General features: G+C 43.9%; 1 long non-coding RNA gene across 1 annotated transcript in view; it reads right to left on the bottom strand.

Moving 5' to 3' along the window:
* Nucleotides 1-258: 258 nt before the first annotated feature.
* The window catches only part of LOC308471179, an 84,003-nt gene continuing 67,281 nt past the window's right edge, over nt 259-16,980 (bottom strand). The window contains exon 4 of the long non-coding RNA XR_013982755.1: nt 259-441. This is a non-coding gene — a long non-coding RNA (uncharacterized lncRNA). The remainder of the gene's footprint in view (nt 442-16,980) is intronic.

Genomic DNA, 16,980 nt, shown 5'->3' with positions numbered 1-16,980 from the left:
AAGACAGGAGTGCCCAGCGTGCTCTGGACCATGGGCCATGAAGAGTCGGACACAACTAAACAACAACAACACCTTTTCAACACCTTGCCAGAAGACTGCTGGCAATCTAAATGCTCTTTTTAGAATGGCTTCGTAGCTCTGAGAATTTTCAAAACTAACACAGACTCCAGATTGCTGTGTGCGTGATAAAATGCATAATGCCGTCCTCTCTGCTTCCTAGAATTTACAATGCTATTTATTCTTTGTTGGATTCTTATTTATTTTACGTAAACTTCTCTCCCCCCCCCCAAAAAAAAATGCACTGAAAAATCAGTTCCTCCCTTCCCGTCGCTGAAGATTCTCAGTGTCTTGCAGATTGGGGCTCTCTCCAGCGGCTCGTCTTTCATCAATCATTCCTTTTCTCATACGTGCTGTCCAATCGTTGTTCCATAATGCTGTTTACTAAAAAATGAAAAACAGAAAAACCTAAATAAAATGTGCTGAGGTCAACACTGCAGTAATAACAAGAACTATAAAGCATGGAGGCAAACACACACCTCAGCACAAACCATCCTATTATTCTAAGATAAAAACTCAAGAGAGGGGTAGAGGAAATAACCCTGGGCGGGGGAGATGGCAGAGAACCTAAGAACTCTCCTAACATTTTTAACCTCTTTATGTCTCCTTTGTAAAATGTTAGTGGCCCAGTTATATTGATAGACTGTGAATGGGGCAGTGCATCACCCAGAAAGGGGCCGTAAAGAGCAACTTGTTTGTTCAAATTATGGAAACAGTATTTCTTTTTAAAAACGTGTCAGCGTACAGCAGGGACGAAATACAGCTTGTGGAGGCTAAGTCTTCTTTTCAGCAACGTACGTAAAATCAAAAGTGGAGCTCAGCCTTTCAGGTGTTCTCAAAAGAAAGCCCAGTTGCATCACATGGTCCTTGCTCGTAGCCGCACAGCGCAGAGAGCAGGGGGAACCTGTGGCCCTCCAGACATTGTGGGACCGGGCGTGGTGAAGCCATGAGCGGGGACAGGTACACACACAAACAAGACACAATTGAGACACAGGACAACAGTGTTGGAAAATTCCATTCCACCTTTAGTTGCAGACATGGAACTGTTGCATGTCACATGTCTGTTTATATACCAGCACAGTCTGCTGGGAACTTCCGTGTGTGTGTAGCTTTTGCTTTAGACTCTGTCTCTCTGAGGAGAAGAAAGGGAGACGACGTGTTTTCTTTGTCCTGATTTATGCTTAATAAATCTTTAGATGTTAGTATGTTTCTACAAGCCTCACGCCTGTTCTGTTTGCACAGTATGCTCTGCTAAAGGTTCATCTAGCCTAGCACCCTACTTTCCGAACCCTACTTCAGGCTTTTGAAGTCTGAGTCGCTGATTTACGTCGCACCAGAGATCGGGGGATCGTCATGGCTAGAAGGGCATGATCCAGCTGGGGGCTAGTCAGCTGGCATCTCGACCCCCGAAGGATGCCAACAAACAGTACTTGGGACACAACTTTTATTGATTACAAATGTAAGCAAGTTTTCACAGAACTGTATAGTTGGGAGGGACACCAAGGTTTCATGCAGGAATCTCAGCCAAAGCATCCATGACAGATGGCCCCACCAATCTCTGCTTGGAAACCTCCAAGGGAGGAGAGTCCACTATCGAGCGGGAGGCTGTTCCACTGTTGAACAACTCCCACCATTCCCTCTCTTGCGGAATGGCCCTGCACCCAATGTGGACGCGGGTGGCGCTGTGGTCTAAACCACTGAGCCTCTTGGGCTTGCCGATTGGAAGGTGGGCGGTTTGAATCCCCGAGACGGGGTGAGCTCCTGTTGCTCTTTCCCGGCTCCTGCCAACCTAGCAGTTCGAAAGCACACCAGCATGAGTAGATAAATAGGCACCACTGTGGCAGGAAGGTAAACGGCGTTTCCGTGCGCTCTGGTTTCCGCCACAATGTCCTGTTGCACCAGAAGCGATTTAGTCATGCTGGCCACATGACCCGGAAAGCAGTCTGTGGACAAACGCCGGCTCCCTCGGACTGAAAGCAAGATGAGCGCCACACCCCATAACCGCCTTTGACTGGATTTAACTGTCCAGGCGTCCTTTACCCTTTTTTTACTTTTACCCAATGCACACTGTTCCATTTATTTCCTCTTGCTTGCAAACCCAGTGAACTCCAGTTCAATGACACGATGCACATGCACACTGCCTCAGACGTACACACCTTTGCCTAACTGTGACTTACGTTTTCAAATCGGATGGGAGCTACTTTGAAGGTAAACGTATCAAACATCAGTATTTCTCAATAAACTACGGGAGCTCTATCTAGGGATTGTGGGTAACATCATCATGTGTACTCCACTTCAAACACCAGTGGTGGGAGAGCACTGGAGCAGGAGGAGATGGTCATGCGTACAACACTATGGCACCAGGTTTACATGCGGCCTGCCTCTGAATACCAGGTGCTGAGGATCAACAGGAGGTAATGTCTATTGCCTTCAAGCTTGGCTTGGAGGTTTTCTGTAGGCACCTGCGGAAAGTAGGGTGCTAGGCTAGATGAACCTTTAGTCTAAGCCAGCTTGGTTCTTTTTAAGTTCAGTTCAGCCCATCGGATGAATTGGTTACCACTCAGTGAATATGGCTCCAGAGGGGAACTGTGTTCCCTCGATAAGAAGTACACACACACACACACACACACTCTCTCCTAATACAAAAAAGATAAGAAAGGCTTATCGGTGATAGCTGGGTTGTGTTAGCTGTGCCACAGCACTGAGCCATCATTCAATAAGTGCAAGTATCACATGGCAAAACACGGACTTCGGAATCGATCTTTTCAAACGTATCTGTCAAACGGTGGAATGGAAAGGAAGCTGTGGGTTTGCTAAACAAAACTTGAAGCACACAGGGGTTTTGATGTTTTGCTTCCATGTGCTTTATTTTATACCCTTCCTGCCCTGTGAGATTCCACATGTATGCTGGGCCCTCTGACAAAGCCACTTCCGAGCTAGGGAGGAGGTGGGGTTGTGGGCTTCATGCCCCTCCCCACACACGCGGGAGCTGGCTTTCAGCCCCCGCGATACCAGGGGAATCCTCCCACCCTTTAGGCTAGGCTCTCTGATGTTGCTATGGACTTCGGTTGGTTGCCGTCAAGGGGCCTGGTAGGAATTTTTCCAATTGGCAGATTGGCACCAGCCATTTGGTTTTTGCCTACCTCGTAGCAAACCGTCACAACTCCCGGTATGGGCAGTTAGGCATTGGTGGGGGTATTATTATGCAGAAGAAGCGGGGAGAGGAAGCGCCATCACCTTCCCCCAAAACAAAGGGTAGTCTAATAAAGGATTCCGGGGGGCGTGGCCTTGTCCTAAGCCTATGGAGGTGTGGGCCCACGGCACGCCCCCAAGCGGTGACCCCGGGGGAGCTCCTAGTTGATGTGCATCAGTGGGACTCCCCCTACTGGTGGTTAACACTTGCCGGTCTTCAAGCAAGCGGGCTGAAGCCGGTTAGTTGATAGGACCATGCCTAAGCCAATACTGCTCAATAATCAATAAAACTGTGGCCTAATTTGACCCATTAACTCGAATTCTTGTGTCTCGTGTTTGCGGGAACTCACCACGCAAACATGCACCTGGAACCTTGGTGGTAGAAAAAACATCTTGGAGGAGAGGGAGAGCAGCAGTTTAGAGAGTCTTTAAAGTCTTGACAAGACTTTACAACTGTGCCTTGCAGGTCTGCTGAAAACATGCTGATTGAGAACATGCTTGTAAACCGTACAAAAATAATAATTGGTATGAGGGCCAAAGTCTAAGCAGAAAAGTAAAGGCAATTCTGAATGGTGGTCTTAAATTCACATTTCTATACAGCTTGATTATTCATCCTAATCCCAGTCCGAGAGAGAGATCAGAAAATGGGCACATTCATGATTAGACCCTCCAGAAAGAGACGTGCTTAATCTGAACTTTTGTCTCTGAAAATGAAGTAGCTGCGACTATATGACCAGACAGTGGGAGGGGGAGAATGGGAGCATCAGTTTGGTGTAGCACTATGTGGTTACTATGATAATGTGCACATGTAACCCTGATGATAGAAACATGCATCATGTCTTGTTAGTACAAGGGAGAAACAGCTGCACCATGTACAGCTTTTAACCTGGAGGTTGCGTTCCAAGGGACCGTGCGAGTCAGTGAAATCACATCTATTTGAAACCACTGGGGAAACCCTGCAAACACCCCATTCTGCCCCTGCCCCACTCCACCCCTCTCTGTGTCATTTCTGGGTAATTTCCAAACTCAGCGCAATGCACGTGTGCGCATTCACACACATATTGAACGAGCATAAATGCCTGTACTTAGAAATCTTGCTAGCTTCTTTATGCGTATCCTGTGCTTCTTGGCATCTTACGGGCAATGACCATCTTTCTAGCACAAGAATTAAACCTGCTGCTCTGTGGAAACCAGTGCTAGGTAGCGATTAACTTGTTTTTGTTTTTGTTTTTTTAAAGAAAGAAACCTCTTCTTTAATCAGCATTCTCCCCATTTATCAGTTTTGCAGAATGGCAGATTGCAAATATCCATGCCCTGTGCCTGTCCAAAATGCTTTTCATTTTACAGCACAGCCTCTGTTATGGCAGCCTTAGGACATGCTACTGTAATTCTGAAAATTACAACACGCAGGAAAAAAATGATACACTGGGGCGCCGTAAAGCAGCCTAATGAAGCTTGGCACTCTATGCCAGGCATCCCCCCTATAATAAGGACAAGCTACCAACATATTTATTATGGCCTTTTACTAGTCAACCAGCATTAGTTATAGCCTTGGTAGTCACATTAGATTACAGCCACAGCACATTTTACTATAGCTGTCTATCCCGCTTGAACTGTCAATCATGCTGCAATGATTCCTTCATATCATAATACTTTTACACTGCAGCCAAGCTGAAATAACACAAATGGTGCCTCACTAATAACTCGGTGGTTTCCCCAGCATTCTGTTTCGATACGTTCAGAATAAATTTTAATCTTCACCGTCGAGCAGAGTGGGTGAGATCAAGAAGTGCATTTAAAAAAAAATCAGAGCAAAACCTCCCCCAAACTCCAAGACCATCGCATTCTCATAACCTCCTTCCTCAAACTCGAACTCTCTGCAGGCCTTAACGGTTGGTGCAAGGACTCTTGGGATTTCAATTGCAAAGGCCAGGTGCTCTCTCTGTGCCTTTTCTGACCTTTCTGGATTCTTCTGGGCTTGTTTGGGGGATTTTAAAAATCACTTCTGGGTTTGTTGCGGTGTGCATTTGCGTGCATATTGAATGTGCTTAAATCGGGGGGCTGCCTGTATCATTATCACAGGAAAAAGAGCTGGAGGATTATCAGGAAATGCTAATCCTTCTCCCTATGAAAAACATGATATCAGAATGCAACCTTTCATGTGCCTTTTCCTTATTATGTCCCTTCTGCTGCTGCTGCGTGTTCCTATTGGAACTGGCCCTTCAATTAGCACCATTTAAGACCCAGATTCCCCAATTGCACCTATGGCAAATGTATTTTTAAGGCTGTAATGTTGCCATGTGGAAATACTTTGAGCACGATGCTTGTTTGAGCAGATGGTGTGTGTTCGTTGACACACCAAGTAAAGATTTGCAGCACAATCCTAGGCAAGAATGTATTCAATAAGCCGACTCCCAAGATTCCAAACTCGGTCTATCGTGAAATCACAATGAGCCTCTTTGATTTAGGAATGGAGCTGTTGGTTTGGTTTGGTTTGGTTTTTTTAAGTGGTTCCAATACCCACATACAGTGGTACCTCGGGTTACATACGCTTCAGGTTACATACGCTTCAGGTTACAGACTCCGCTAACCCAGAAATAGTGCTTCAGGTTAAGAACTTTGCTTCAGGTTGAGAATAGAAATCGTGCTCCGGTGGCGCAGCAGCAGCAGGAGGCCCCATTAGCTAAAGTGGTACCTCAGGTTAAGAACAGTTTCAGGTTAAGTACGGACCTCCGGAATGAATTAAGTACTTAACCCGAGGTACCACTGTACTGATAAGTGCTGTGGGTGCCAGCACAAAATGGTGGCTGTAGACATAAAAAGAGGTGCCAATACGGGTGATTACCATGACCAAAAATCTGGAGAATCTGGAGAAATCTGACTATTTTTGTTTCTCATTTTTCCATTTAAAATCTGGGAGCTACTGATGGAAATAGGCTAAAATATTACACTATAGAAGTAACTTGGCAAAAGCTGTCACTTTCATTCCCCAGTGTCCATCTCTCTGCTGGCACATTTCCAAGGCAGAAATGAGACACTGAACTCCAGCAATTAAAAGGATATTAACTGGCTTTTTAGATTTCCACATACACAGCCAGCATCACCACAGACACTAACGTGAGATGCCACTTTATACAATTAGTCGTTCGGGGAACACATTGCAGAGCTTTGCCTGGTGGTGGTATTGAACTGGAAAGCTACTCAGACAAACCCCTCCAGGTGCTTTGACATTAGCATCTTGATTTAGATGACATGGGACTTGTATTGGCACCAGCCAAGTCCACACTGATGAACCACACCAATTAAAATGGAACTCTGGGTAAGTAGATGCTTTATTTATAAATCACCCAATTGCAACTGCTTGTCCTGCAGAGAGTGGTAGGTATGCAAAAACCAACCAATCTACTTGTGAGATCTACATGATTGCGTATCTCTTATATGAAATTACTTCTGTACTTTAAAAGGTAAAGGTACCCCTGGCCATTAGGTCCAGTCGTGGGCGACTCTGGGGTTGTGTACTCATCTCGCTCTATAGGCCAAGGGAGCCAGTGTTTGTCCAGACAGTTTCCGGGTCATGTGGCCAGCATGACTAAGCCGCTTCTGGTGAACCAGAGCAGCACACGGAAACACCATTTACCTTCCTGCCAGAGCGGTACCTATTTATCTACTTGCACTTTAACGTGCTTTCAAACTGCTAGGTGGGCAGGAGCTGGGACCAAACAACGGGAGCTCACCCCCTCGCAGGGATTCGAACTGCTGACCTTCTGATCAGCAAGCCCTAGGCTCTGTGGTTTAGACCACAGCACCACCAATGTCCCTTCTGTACTTTAGATGAAGTTTATGATGTTTTAGGCTGTGTTCTTAAAATGAATTGTATACCGCCCTAGGTACTTTGATTGAAGGGTGTTTTAAAAGCATGACAAATAAATAATAGGCACCTGTATATTTTTTTTTACATTATTCAAGTCCTTATTTGTATTTTTTTTGTGTTTAAATGAATAATCTATAGAGCTAATGCACTTATAGTGTTATAAGAGATCTAGGTCCTGGTTTTTGTAGGCTTCTGAAGAAGACAACTGAAGCAACCTATAAGGTATGCTTTATACATTTATCTGGTTTTGTCTAGATAACACTGGTCAGCAGGTCATAATGCTTACCTTCTTGGCACAAGATGCTTCATTTGGCTGATTTTTGCAGATTATGCTGCTATAACCTATTACAGTGGTACCTCGGGTTAAGAACTTAATTCGTTCTGGAGGTCCGTTCTTAACCTGAAACTGTTCTTAACTTGAAGCACCACTTTAGCTAATGGGGGCCTCCCGTGCCGCCGCCGTGCAATTTCTGTTCTCATCCTGAAGCAAAGTTCTTAAACTGAGGTAATATTTCTGGGTTAGCGGAGTCTGCAACCTGAAGCATCTGTAACCTGAAACATCTGTAACCCGAGGTACCACTGTACAAGTATAGGACCAGATCAAACCAAAAAAAGTTCTGTTTCTGGTCAGTTGCAGCAATCCTGATTTTGATCTTTTGTGAAGACCTTTAGATCCTCACATGTTCCCAAAAAAAGGCCATTCTAGATTTCTGCATTTCATTGCTAACATAAAATCCATAAAGCTTCCATGCTAAATCTGGTTAACGAACAACTTGCAATCCCTATTTCTTGTATCCCATCAAGGGGTTGTTGCCATCACCCCACCATCACTAATCTGCCTTCATTCTACATTCTTCAAATGCTGAAAAAAATCTGATTCACATTGGACAGTACTGATATTAAACATATACTTCTCTCTCAAAATGTACTTTATTTGAAATGTCTCCAGAGATAGATTATATCGAGCAATGAGGTAGTAATTTAAATGTGTCATGCAAATCGGCTTACAGGTCCATTACCACGCATCTTTATTTCTACAAAGAACACTTCTTCATAAGCCTCTAATAACAGCTCTTGCAGGAAATAGCTATATATATATTATTTTTTGACTTCAAATATTTAATATGGCACCATTTAAGAGTTCGTTTTCTTCGCTCTATACCGCAGATCAGTGTCACAGAGTGTAATGATAGGGTTATTTTCTCTTTCAAAAATAAGATTGTGTGGATCTGGAAAAGCTTTCTTTCTTTATTAAACAAGAGCCTTGAGGCCATAATACAAGTTTTCTCATAAATGAGGAAAGTATATTCTTCTTATCCATCCAAGCTAAGGAAGAGATTGCTGTTCATAAAAGCAAAATATACTTTCAGGGATAATTTGAGAGCCAAGTGCATAGCTGACTTGTTCTTCTGACAGGAATACTTCTTAATTGTTGGCAGTCAGGAAAAATCAGGAAGAGATGACCAAGCCATCACTGTTGGGAACTAAGGAGATGAGAAAGGATCAAGCCTGGATAGCTCAGTTGGTTAGCGTGTGGTGCTGATAATGCCAAGGTTGCAGGTTCAATCCCCCATATGGGGGTAAATTTTCAATGATGCTTTGTATTAGAGTTTCCCCCTCAATTTCTTTCTTTTTTTTAATAAATATTTTTTATTGTTTTTTACACATATTTTCCAGCACATCATCCTTTTAAACATAATTTCAAAATCTTTGGCTATCACAGCCTAAGACCTCCTTCAACCCCAACTGATGGTTTTCTAAAATCCTTTCTAATTATGCATTTTGCTACTACAATTATTGCTATAAATTCAAATCTTAATACCTATTCTTAATTCTTTTCACAATAATTTATATATTACTCCTTACTTCTTTTAACCCTACAAGCGATGTCAATTGGTTACAGCTGCTTTCCAAATACGTCAAAAGTTTCTTCCATTCCTTTAGGAAAGTCTGGTCCTGCTGGTTCCGAATTTGATTTCCCCCTCAATTCTAGCCTTCTGATAATTTTAAATCATATAGAAATTATTATATATTATATTTTGTAGTTCTCTGTAAAACTGTTTTTAAAGAGTCTTCACTGGACTTTACTGGACTATTATTATGGAGTTGGTTGTTGACTACATCAGTTGAACTGAGGTCCCATCAAAGACAATGGGGCTTGTTGTTGTTGTTTGGTCGTTTAGTCGTGTCCGACTCTTCATGACCCCATGGACCAGAGCACGCCAGGTACTTCTGTCTTCCACTGCCTCCCGCAGTTTGGTCAAACTCGTGCTGGTAGCTTCAAGAACACTATCCAACCATCTCACCCTCTGTCGACCCCTTCTCCTTGTGCCTTCCATCTTTCCCAACATCAGGGTCTTTTCCAGGGCTTAACTCATGACAAACTTGTCCCACTGATTTCAATGGAAGCTTCATTCCATATATGGAGACTGGATCAGATGCTTGAATGCTACGAGCCAATGAGCAACAATGCATCCTCTGCATCATAGTGAGGGATCCACCCTCCCCCCCCCCTTTCTGTCTGTGTTTAGGAGGAAAGCAGGGCAGGAACCTGGAAGGAAAAGTAAGCGAAAGACCACTTCTGTGTGTGTGTGTGTGTGTGTGTGTGTGTGTGTGTGTGTGTTCAGTCTACCTGATAATGTCTTCCTACTGCAAACTCCAGGCTAGGCAAAAGCACTGCTCACAGAACCATCCATGGTGGTCTTTGAATCAACTCAGGGCATACCCTCCAACATTTCTCTGATGAAAACAGGGACATCCTATTCCATTATTATTATTATTATTATTATTATTATTATTATTATTACTATTATTCCCTGGCCATCAGGCTGGGTTGCCCAGCCACTCTGGGCAGCTTCCAACATACCGGTATATAAAAACATACTAAAACATTAAACATTAAAAAAAAACTTCCCAATACAGGGCCGCCTTCAGATGTCTTCTAAAGGTTGTACAGTTACTTATATCCGTGGCTCAGGGATCACATAACCCCATACCCTCCAAAGAAAATAGAGATGTCCATACCCTCCAATATTTCCCTGATGAAAATAGGGACGTCCTAAGGAAAAGCAGGGCATTCCGGGATCAAATCAGAAACCAGGACAACTTCTGTAAACCCAGGACTGTCCCTGGAAAATAGGGACACTTAGAGGGGCTGAGGGGGTAGAAATCCAAAACTGACAAGACCATCATGCCAGACTGTTGTTTTTTTAAAAAAAAAAACCATGAGTGTAAAGATAAAAGTGATGTACCTTGAATTGCACATTCTGTATCTAGTTTGGTAAGTCAGACCCGAGCAGAAGGCAGGTCTAGCAAAATAAGTCAAGACCTGTTATTTTTAGTTCTTTAGTAATAAAATTGTTTCATATATATATATATATATATATATATATATATATATATATGTATATATAGGTTTTTGCACATATTTTCCAACATAACAACTCAAAAAACAACGTAACAAATCTTTGGCTATCACAGCCTAAGACTTTCCTCAACCCCTTCTAATGGTTTTATTAATTCCTTTTTGATTTTGCATTTTGTTACTATACTTATTGCTATAAATCAAATAATAATAATAATAAATTTTATTTATACCCCATCCTCCCCAGCCAGAGCCGGGCTCAGGGCGGCTAACACCAGTAAAATTACAGTAAACATAATAGAGGGGGGGGGGGACAATTTAAAATACAGGTTGAAATGCAGCCTCATTTTAAAAGTAGCCCATAGATCAAAACCATAAGGGGAAGGAAACATAAGGGTCAGACTGAGTACAAACCAAAGGCCAGGTGGAACAGCTCTGTCTTGCAGGCCCCGCACTATTTTTAATCCCTTTAACAATAATTTGTAAAGTCCTCCTTGCAAAACTTCCTAATATATTTTTTTCTTGTCCGGCTCCTCTGACCTGCTTAACTTTAAACAGAGAATATTACAATGAATTCCTAAAAAGCTAACTATGTTTTCAATTATTCCATTGCGAAAGATGAGTTTGCCAGCCTGTAGTAGGACAAGTCAGTTCTGTCAAAAACATGTCATTGTGGAACTTGGCACTAAACAATCTGGAATAAGTGCACGGTGCTCCTGTGAGTTCACCCCATCACATGCTAATCAAGACTGACCATTGCAAAAGTGTGACTGTGGCTCCGGTTCACAACTAGAATAGATCACAATATCAAAAGACCGGCAAAATGCTGAATTTCAGACACCACAGAAATCAGCAGCAAGCCTAATGAAAAGTTCTAGCAAAACAAAAACAGGGACATCTGGTATCACAGAATCTGGGCAGGCACACAAAACTGACCAAAAATAAAACACAGAAAAAAGCTTGTACAACTGCAGAATACGTGCAAGTGGATAAGAAGCAGTCATGGCGTACGTATTTATTCCTTTCACACCGAAGGTTGATGGTGCAACGCCAAAAATGGTATCGCTTCTAGGATATGGAACTACTCTGTGAACACATTCCTCATGAGGATCTGTGAAATTCCTGGTTCTGCTACATGCTGGGACTCCCAAAAAACAATAACAGGGCAGGCAGGGTGTCAGGCACCTGACAGGCCACAATGCATGTCTAGTGGGATGCGGGTGGCGCTGTGATCTAAACCACTGAGCCTCTTGGGCTTGCCGATCAGAAGGTTGGCAGTGCAAATCCCCGCGACAGGGTGAGCTCCCATGGCTCTGTTCGGGCTCCTGCCAACCTAGCAGTTTGAAAGCACACCAGTGCAAGTAGATAAATAGGTACCACTCCGGTGGGAAGGTAAACGGTGTTTCCGTGCCCTCTGGTTTCTGTCACGGTGTTCCATTGCACCAGAAGCAGTTTAGTCATGCTGGCCACATGACGCAGAAAGCTGTCTGTGGACAAACACCGACTCCCTCGGCCTGAAAGCGAGATGAGCGCTGCAACCCCATAGTCGCCTTTGACTGGACTTAACCGTCCAGGGGTCCTTTACCTTTACCTTTTGTGTGTTCAGACCCAGAAACCTCCCCCCTAAATAAATTCACACTTGACTCAAATTTTGGTTTTGGTTTTTGGCAGAATTTAAGCCACAACTTTATTGATTACAGAAAGTGACTGGCTGCATAGGCTCTGGTTCAACTAGCTCCCTGCCATGCAGGTAGCGCTGACCCACGGCTCCAGCATAGGTCAGCCAAGGGTGAACAACTGGATAAGCGGAAAGCCAGGAACAGGCTATCTCCTCCACCCAAATGTCCCCTGGACTCAGGCACGGGCACAACCCCCTCTCAGGGGTTGACCAAACCATCGAGTCCCTGGATTCCTTTAACAGAATACCCTTCACATAGGGATGGCGAGAGTGTTCTCCTATCCCTTTCACCTGAACCAGAGCCTATCCGCAACCTTACAAATTGTGACGATTTACTACGCGGCAGGTGAAATGGCAACAGCAAATCAGCAAAGTGGGGAAATTCCTGCCATGCCCCTGTCCCAATGACAGACGACACCCAACGGCATAGCTAGGTCAAGCACAAAGCCCTAAAAGTAGGGAGAGGTGGGCGGGTGTTCCGAATGCACGCGCCGAAAGAGGAAGCTCTGGGTCACGTGCATGGGTTTAAATAGGTTCCTCAAACCGTTTGGACTGCGTCCCATTAGCCAGATTGCACCCAGCTACAAGGGACCTACCAATCGGGTGTTGTGGCTGACCAATCGTACCCACCCACAACACAGGGTGTTGGTTTCCAGGTCTCACCGCAATACTCTTTAAGGGAGGACGCAATTTACCTAGTGGGTGGCATTTGGTTGGATATGTGAGAAATTGTGCAGGTTTGGTGCAAATATGTTATGCAGGTCCAGGGTCAGTGTGTGAAATCCTTGGACAGGTGCCAGGAGCTCATAAGCCTGGCAAGGGCCCAATACCTGATGCCTACCTCAATTTCCCCTCCTAACCTGGCACTCTGAGCATCACCAGCCAGCTGAGTTTAGCCACACTTTTAATTTCCCACAACATTCCATGCAAGCGTTGTGGTTTTACGATTTTATGATTCCCACCTGCCCAGTGCTTCAAAGGAAACAACAGAAAAGTCTCAAAGACAGCACCGGAAAGAATATATTCATCAAATAATAATAGCTCTTAATAAAACAATAAAATGTCGAGTGCATTTTCTCTGATGACAACCTTCCTTGGGGCCAGAAGACTGCACGATTCTCCTGTCAAAGAAGCATCTCTCTCACTGATTTAGTAGGGCTATTATTACCTGATAAAGGCACTTTTCAGAATCATTTTCGGTTTTGCCTCTCCTTTTGCTGCTAACAAACAAATGATACAGCATGGCAGTAACGATGAAACCTCTTTTTTAGTACTGGTTCCTTTTTCCGAAACAGAAGAGAAAGGAGCGTCCCGTGATCTCACCACCATTGGAAGGAGCCAAATGTCGAACATGGGTTCCACCAGATAAAACAAGAAATGGCAACCTTTTGTCAGCTCCACTGCCAGGAATGTGTAATTTGCAAACAGCTGGAGCCAGAAACACAGCATTTTCTTAGACAACACCCAGAGGTGATGAGCTCAAAACAGAGATATGAGGGGTAAATAATCAAGCAGGGGAGAGAAGGGGAAGGAAAGCACAGTATGGGGATTTTGATTGACATCTGCATGACCCTGGGATTTCATACACCTTATGGAAAATTGAAAAGCTGTGAAGTGTTGGAGGCAAAAAATAAATAAATCTCAGGTGCTGAGACTGCAGGGAAAGCACCCAATTCACTGTTGCCTCCCCAGTTGTTTTTAAACAGAAGACAGGTTTCAGAAGTATAAACAGAGAGTGGATAAGCATCAATCTCTCTCACTTTTATTTTTTCCTAACAAGAAAATCCTTCATCCTTCCTGCCCCAGGTAGGAACCTCAAAGCAACATCTCTCACACCATCTGGCATATTCCTGACGTCTGACACGGCTTGTTTGCCTGAAATGCAAAGCTCACTGCAGGCCGATGAGTTTTTATATTGCAGTCATTTCCACCTCCTCCTCAGGATTTAACATGGTGAAACAAGGTACAAAAGCCAGGACACAACATGTTACAATGTGACAAGATGAAATGATAATTTCTACAAATAGTAATTCCATGGCATCTCAGGTGGAAACGAGATTTGCATAAATCCCATTATGATTTTGGTCTCTGGCTCCTGTTGTTGTTAATGCTATGCTTTACGGTGCTATAAATTGAATTACAGCAATACTGTTCTGCAGTTGCAAGACAGGGAAATCTCATAGAGTCGGGTGTATCAAATTCCCCTCAGGCAGGTTTTACGGGAGAGAGGGGTCCTGGGGGAGGTTTCCCCTGAGCTCTGTCTAAATTAGGGGGAGGGGGACTGCGCAGAAAATAAACCTGAATGTATTTTTTTTTTAATCCTCAAAGGAGAGATAACATGATTGAGGCAATAGTCTGAAGTCAAATGATGCAGTTCTACAGGTGAAGCTTAATAATAATAATAATAATAATAATAATAATAATAATAATGTCCCCCCATCTGGATGGGTTGCCCAAGTTCCTCTGGGCAGCCTCCAAAACATTTAAAAACATAATAAAATATAAAACATCAAAAACTTCCCAATACAGGGCTGCCTTCAGATGTCTCCTAAAAGTTGTGCAGTTGTTTATCTCCTTGACATCTGACGGGTGGTCATTCCACAGGGTGGGCGCCACTGCAGAGAAGGCCCTCTGCCTGGTTCCCTGTAACCTCACTTCTCGCAGCGAGGGAACCGCCAGAAGGCCCTCAGAACTGGACCTCAGTGTCTGGGCTGAGTAATGAAGGTGGAGATACTCCTTCAGGTATAATCAAATCAAAACATAAAACCAAAAAATATATAATCAAAATAAAAACAACAGCCCAGTAACCACCACCCCCCTTTACCCTTGTCCCAGGGCAGGTTACAACAATTTAGGAGCAGGGAAACTGGGGTTCAAATCTCCACTTAGCTATGAAGCTCACTAGGTGACCCAAACCTAGTCACTATCTCTCAAATTAGCCAAAACCTCACACAGCTGGTATGACGATAAATTGGGGGGCATTTTTTTAGATTTGCCTTGAGAGAGTCTTTAAGCCTCTTTTGTTGACCACCAGCATTGTTGACCACCATTTTAAAGTTTGGAATAGAGTGGTTGCTTTGGAAGACGAGAATCAGGCATTCACACAACATGACCAGTCCAACGAAGTCGACGTTGAAGAAACATTGCTTCGGCATTGGTGATCTTTGCTTCTTCCAGTACACTGGCACCAGTTCGCCTCTCTTCCCAAAGCAACAACATTTCCAAAGCAACAACATCAAGGGCAGCCCCACATAGATTGCATTGCAGAAATCCAGCTGCGAAGTTACCAGTGCTATGGGTCGCCATGGCCAGGCTATCCCTGTGTCACTTGTGCTTCCAGTGACAGTATTGGATCTAGGAGCACTCCCAGATTACACAGAGGGAGGGAAACCACCCCAGAGCAGGCAACTAAGTTGTGCTAATGGAAGCTGCACACAGGAAAAAAGGAAAGGATCAGAATGAAATGCCAAACAAAAACAAGACAGAGCAAGTAAGCTCCAGATGCTCCAAGAGTGTGAATTAAGCCACACTATATATAATCATGGGGACGCAGGTGGCACTGTGGGTTAAACCACAGAGCCTAGGACTTGCCGATCAGAAGGTCGGCGGTTTGAATCCCCGCGACGGGGTGAGCTCCCGTTGCTCGCTCCCTGCTCCTGCCAACCTAGCAGTTCAAAAGCACGTCAAAGTGCAAGTAGATAAATAGGTGCCGCTCCGGCGGGAAGGTAAACGGCGTTTCCGTGCGCTGCTCTGGTTCGCCAGAAGCGGCTTAGTCATGCTGGCCACATGACCCAGAAGCTGTACACCGGCTCCCTCGGCCAATAAAGCGAGATGAGCGCCGCAACCCCAGAGTCGGTCACGACTGGACCTAATGGTCAGGGGTCCCTTTACCTTTACCTATATATAATCATGGAATCGTAGAATTGGAAGGCACCCTGAGGGTCATCTAGCACAATTCCCGCAATGCAGGAATCTCAACTAGATCAAACATGGCCGATGGCCATCCACCTTCTGCTTAAAAACCTCTAGTGTGGGCCTAGAGTTTCACAGGAGATCTCTAAAGATGTAAATTGTTTCAGTGGCCATTTTGTCTCCTTAGTGAAAACATGGGGCTATGGTTCTGTCGGGGAGGAGGCCGAACTTTAACAGAGAATTCTCAGCACCCTCATCAAACTACAGTTCCCAAGATTCTGTGGGGGAAGCTATGGAGACTACACTGGGATCGATCTGCATTAAGTGTGTAGCTATAGACATGTCCTTGGAAACACTAGAATGATATCTGTTAATTAATTCACTTGATTATGCAAGTTTATATTACAGGACAATGTTATAGAACACCTTTAAGTTCATGCCAATATGTAGCCTCATTTATTTCTCACTACCAGCCACTGAAATATAAGAATTGTAATTGGGTGAAAATATTCAGTGTCATTATTTTACCATAAGAGGTATCAGCTGTTGATGGCACCCTATAGCTTGTTTTTTTTCTTGTGCACGCTGATGAACAGCTGCTAATAAAGAAATCGCCACTTATAAGCAGATATTTTTTTTCTTTTGAAAAAGTTATGGATTTAATTTTCCCTGTAGTCGTTGTTGGGAGAACTTCTGATAAATCACAAAGTTGAGCAAATCTCATGACATGCATTGTACTTGCAGAAAACAAACACTCAAAGGAATATATAGGTTGAGCAGGGGGAAGTAGATGCCCATTATATTACTGAGATATGAACTGCCCCATAAATTAAAAAGCCAACAGCAGGATAATACCTTTATCAGGCTAACTAAAAGGTCAAGTAGTGATGATGGGAGGTCACCAAC

This window comes from Podarcis pityusensis, assembly GCF_964106645.2.
Source record: "Podarcis pityusensis genome assembly, chromosome: 2".
Lineage (NCBI taxonomy): Eukaryota > Metazoa > Chordata > Lepidosauria > Squamata > Lacertidae > Podarcis > Podarcis pityusensis.
The sequence above is the reverse complement of the archived record's forward strand: the minus strand, read 5'-3'. Positions and strand labels throughout refer to the sequence as shown.